Source organism: Leptopilina heterotoma, unplaced genomic scaffold (assembly GCF_015476425.1).
Source record: "Leptopilina heterotoma isolate Lh14 unplaced genomic scaffold, ASM1547642v1 Lhet_114, whole genome shotgun sequence".
Classification (NCBI taxonomy): Eukaryota; Metazoa; Arthropoda; class Insecta; order Hymenoptera; family Figitidae; genus Leptopilina; species Leptopilina heterotoma.
Genome location: NW_025110833.1, coordinates 396,030 through 402,029, shown reverse-complemented (window position 1 = coordinate 402,029; position 6,000 = coordinate 396,030). Strand labels below are relative to the sequence as shown.

Genomic DNA, 6,000 nt, shown 5'->3' with positions numbered 1-6,000 from the left:
TCAATTCCACATGCCTACGAATTTTTCATTTTTATAAAAAGTGCGGTCAGCGAAAGCGCGACTCACAAAATTTTTGATAATAATCATTAGGGTATTATTTGGTAACATATTGTTAATTTTCATTCGATAACAGTTAAGATAATTAAAACTCAAGGGAACATAAACATGGAAAATGTATTATAAAATTAAATACGGTTAATAGCCTCGTTATAAGCTATTAGCGGGGAAAAACAGTAAACTCACCGTTTGCTATTAAACGGAACACCCGAACCTGACCCTCACGCAGCATCCAGAGGTTGACAGAATCCCTGCATTTAAAAATTGATACTTCTGGAACTACCAACATGGGAATTGTTCTCTATTTATTATTTTCTTTATTCATTACATATTTATTTATTATTTCTTTACTAATAGAGTTATTTTCAATTACCCTATATTTATTAACAAAGTTATATTCACTTGCAGTGTTTGTTAATGAATTTAATGAATTCTGTTACTATATATATATATATATATATATATATATATATATTTTAATTATATTCCATTATTTATATTTTATATTATATAAATTTTTAATGTTATTATGGATGTATGGATAGATGGATGAATGGATCCAATCATACATTTTAAAAAACAAAACAGGGTTGCCACAAACATAGACAAAATTTTGCCTTCTTCCCTCACCCTAAAGAATATTCTGATTCACTCTAAAAATTATTAGACACTCAAAAAAATGTTCTATTATATTTAATTACGAATTTCTTTAATTATAAAATTATTCAAAAAACACCAATGACTTCATTTTTAAAAAAAATATTTATTTATTATTATTTTTCGATTTTCAAGAATTTTAAATTTAAACCTTTCGAAATTCAATAACTGATAAAAATATTTATTTATTTATTGAATCATTGAATTTATTTTAAAATTGAATTCTTATACATAATTTTATGAACAAATTTTTAAAGAATTGAATTCTTTTGACGAATTTTAATAAAATTTTTAAGAACAATTACATTTTCCAAGGAATTTGATTAAAATTGTATTAAAAATAATTGAAATTTTGCAATGACTTTTATTATTTATGAAATTAATTGAATTATTGCGAAGAATTTTATAAAAAAAAGTTTCAAACAATTGATTTTTTTCAAAAAAAATGTATGCAAGTTCTGTAGAATTTTATCAAAATTTTTGTTTAATAATTGAATTCTTTTGGAAAATTTGATTAAAATAGTAGAATATCGAAAATCATTGAATTAAGAAAAATTTTAAAAAATATATGAAATTTTGCCATGAATTTTATTAAAGTTTTTGAAAATAATTGAATTCTTGTGATGAATTTGTTATTTATGAAAATAATTGAATTTTTCAATGAATTTTATAAAAATTTCTGAATATAATATATATTGCTATTTATAAAGATAATTGAAATTAAAATTTTTTAGAATTCGTAGTAATTTCATAGTTGATGAGGCAAACAAAAAGACAAAAATTCAGTATTTTCTTATAAATCTCTAACTTTTCCCTAAATTCCCTGACTTGTGGCAACCCTGCAAAAGTATAAATAGAATTATAAATTTAAAATATAAAATTGAAAATAGAATTATTAAAATTAATTCCAATCTGATTTTCATAATAAATAAATATTAATAAATTAAGAATATAATAAACACTTTTGATTTAAAAGAAAAATGGAATAATAAAAACATTTTTTTATACAATGTACAATGAAATTCACAAAAATATAAACAATATAAAATGAAACAACACAGTGACGAAAAAAAAATAAAAATTACATGCAAAATATATTTTTACTGGTCCTCCAGTGAGCACACTGCGTGACACGCAGGTGTGTGGCTTGTGTGTGTGAGTGTTTCGCAATTATTTTCCGAATTTCCCTATCTACCAAATTATTTAACACGAAACGAAAATTTATTTTACTGAATTTTTTTCCGGATTTCCCTACCTACCAAAATATTTAAACACGAAACGAAGTTTTATTTCCTTTTGAAAATTTTTCCCGGATTTTCCTACCTAACGCAATATTTAACACGAAGCAAAAATTTATTTTACTGAATTTTTTCCGGGTTTCCCTGCCTGCCATATAGTTTCTTTAACACGGCGAAGAAATTTCGAAAAAATCTATTCTATTCGGACGGTTTTTCCTACATCGCCCGGGTGCAAAAAACCTAATTCTAGGGATTTAAGGGGCACGTTAGGCTCACCCATACGTCCCGGGACGCATCCGTCACCCGAGCGATGAACAAATTAAATGACCACCACCAAAACATGCGCCAATGTACCGAATTATTTACCATTCTTTTTTGTAATTTCAAATCTTATATCAAATAAAAAATTTTTGCTTTTCTTTTTTGCTAGCTTTAATAATTTCACCATAAAGCAATTATTAACTTTAAATCAATTTAAATTAGACAGTTTTTTTATTTGTTTCTATTTTTTTAAGTATAAAATATGTAGAATTATATAGAATTTTTTTACTTTATTTATTTAATTAAAATTTTGAAAAAAAGTTTTTAATAATAAAAATTTAAAGTTACTTTAAAATTTAATACAAAAGAAACAAGAAACATCTATATTATTAATAAGTTTTAAAGAAATAAGTTATTAAAAATTTACTTCACCTTTTAAAAAAAACTGTACTTTTTATATATTTTACGAAAGAAAGAAAATTATTTTGAAATATAAAAAAATAATAAATAACTGTGAAATAAATAATTCAGCACATAAATAATATAAACAGTAAAAATAAACACTGACAAAAAGATATTAATTTTTGTCACCCAGTACTCAAAAATACTTCAAAAAAAAAAGAATACATTTTGTCAGTGGTGTCACTATGTTGTTTTTTTCCTTCCCTGTTTCTTTTAAAAAAATTTTCATCCATTCATTATACAAGTGATTAGCTAGTGAGAACGAGAATAGGAGAAGTACTCCCCCCACCATGCGAATCTAAACAAAAATTGTGCGTTGGGTAGAGAGTCAGGGAGAGGGGAGACGCGAACCGCAAGAGGTGGGGAGCCGCTTCTCTTAGATTCGTATTGGCTAGTTACTCTCTTGTGCAAATCTAATTTACCGTTTTACTAGGGTCCTTTCAAGTATTACATAAGAATTTTTGGGACAGAGGGGGGGTTTAGAATCCTACCTAAGATTATTTTAAATGTAAAATAATAAAAATAGGGGGGTGGGAAATAATCTTACGTAAGATAAAGGGGGGAGGTTAAAAAAACCTTAAGAATATTGTTACCTAATACTTGAATGGCCCCCTACTTTACTGTTTTACTATTGAAAAAAACTTTGAAAGAAATATTCAAAATTTGTTTTTAAGTTAATAATTCAATTGATAAAAATTGATTGACTTTAAAGAAAGAAAAACTTGTTTCACGAAAAAACAAAAACAGGGAAGGATTTTAAAGAACCAAAAAAATGACTCAATGGACGATGAATCCCACGACGTTCGTTGAATGTCATGTCATCGCGCCTTCTCGTGAGGACAGCTTGTATTCCTCCTTCAATCATGTTCCTCTTCGGTAACGGATTTTCTTCTTCCACTATCCTTCCTTTCTTTCTTCCTTCCTGCCACAAATTGCTCCTCGAACACAAAAACACTGAAACAAAAAATTATAAAATTTAAAATTAAAATACATTAAACAAACTTAAAATTTAAATAAATTAAACTAATTCAAAATTTTAACACTATTTATACGTTCAGAGCAAATTTTCCTATTTCCGGAGTAAAATTTATTATACTATAAAGTAAATTTTACTATTCCTAGAGAAGTAATTACTGTGTCTAAAGTAAACATTACTAATTCCAGAGTAAAATTTTCTATTCAGTAAACTAATAGAGTAAAAGTTATTATAAAGTAAATTTTACTATTTCCAAAGTCAAACTTACTACACGTTCTAAAAAAAAGTTTCTACACTATAAAGTAAATTTCTGTATTCCTATAGTAAAAATTACTATGTGTTTAAACTTTAAAGTGAACTTAACTAGTCTTAATGTGAAATTTTCTATTCAGAAAATTAACAGAATTAATAGAGTGAAAGTTACTATAAAGTAAATTTTTGTATTCCTACAGTAAAAATTACTATACGTCTAAAGTGAACTTTACTATTCTCAGAATAAAATTTTCTAATTAGTAATTTTAAATGTTACTATACTGAAAAGTAAAGTTTACTATTTTCACAGTCAAAATTACTATACGTACAAAATAAATACTACTATACACTATGAAGTAAGTGTTGCTTTTCCCAGAGTAAAATTTATTATACCTCTAAAGTAAACTTTCCTACTCAGTACTTTTACAAAGTAAAAGTTACTATATACCATAAAGTAAATTTTGTTATTTCCACAGTAAAATTTACGATACTTTCAAAGTAAATCTTTACAAGTAAAATTTTCTCCGAAAATAATAAATCTTGTAAAAAATTCCAATCACCTCAATTTTTACTTTACACAAAAAATAGATTTCTCCACTTTTCCAAAAACCTAAATTCTACCAAACTTATTATTTTCGCAACAAACTAATAACAAGTTTAATAAAAAGTAAAATTTTATAAAATTCGAATTCATGGACAATATAAATTTTGCAAGTCACTCTTTATAAATATTTCCGTCTGAGTTAGAGGCCAAGTTTTTGGCATAGTTTTCCAACTCGGTATAGTATATATATATGAAACCGCAGTTGCAAAAAAAAAAGAAGAGATGGGTCGCAGAGAAAGGTTGAGAGAAGCGAAGCAAGAGTAAACCAGAGAGGGAAGGCAGGAGGCCAAAAGTACCTTGAGGCACGAGACAATGCACACTGAGTGCCTTGAGGCACTTCGGCGGCGACCAAGGCCCTTTTCTCATAAACGAGGCCCTCGGGCGTTAAAATGAAATATTAATGAAGTGGGGGGAACCCCATGAAAATGCCTCAGGATCTCAGCGTATCTAACTAAAAGAAGAAAAAAAAGGGAAAAGATAAAGGGATGAATCGTTAGAATACCAATAATTCCAAAAGTTATTTATAATATTAGCCAAATTTCCATCTGACAATAATATTTTATGTACTCAATTTTTAAAATAATTCAAATCTTAAAAATATATTCATATTATTTATTATTTAATTAATATAAAAATTATTTAGAAAAAAATGGTAAAGAAATTATTTCTTTTTTAATTAAAAAATATGTAATAATTCCGACAGTCTAATTCTGTCAGTAGTTTTTACTATATTTCAGAAATAAATTTTACTTAATTTTTACTAAAATTTACTCCGGACTCTAAAACTGAATTAATGAAAATTGAGCCTTCATTTACTAATTGTTAGTAAAATTTTACTATTTTATTTAGTATTTACAATTTTTTTTTACAAAAGTTTTAGTAAAAAAATGACTATATAATCACTATAATAATCACATATTGAATCTAGAAAATTTTACTTATCGACACAATAAAATTTACTCCAAAATTAGTAAAAAAGAAAACCCCAAGACAGAAATTATAAACACTCTAGTTCCTACCAAAAAAATAATAAAATTTAAATCTATTTTTCAATATTAATCTCCATTCTTTGCAACATCATTTTCTACAACAAGAAAAACATCATTTCCACCGTAATTTAGTTATTTTCTCTCTATAACAAAAAAAAATATATATAAAAAAACTAGTCAAGATTTATCGAAAGTTTCCCAGACCCTTCAGAAAAACAAAATGCTGCCTCCAGGTGTGGAGGATCAACTTCAATCAATCGATCACGATCGACACTCTATTTACCATAATACCTTTTCCGTTTCACAAAATGACCTCTATTATTCCCATTCTCAGTATAAATCTTTGTTCTATCTGACATATATATACCACACGTACACAATAAATAAGAGGAAAAAAATGAAACAAATTATTATTGTAACAGTGAATTTAAGGTGAAGTATACCAAGCGAGCATAGATGGCATTTCATTGCCTTAAAATAATATTCTCATGTTTGATTATATGA

General features: G+C 26.2%; 1 long non-coding RNA gene across 1 annotated transcript in view; it reads right to left on the bottom strand.

The window, feature by feature from the left end:
* Window positions 1-2,752: 2,752 nt before the first annotated feature.
* Window positions 2,753-6,000, bottom strand: part of LOC122506436 — a 68,330-nt gene continuing 65,082 nt past the window's right edge. Inside the window, exon 7 of the long non-coding RNA XR_006302005.1 lies at window positions 2,753-3,629. This is a non-coding gene — a long non-coding RNA (uncharacterized LOC122506436). The remainder of the gene's footprint in view (window positions 3,630-6,000) is intronic.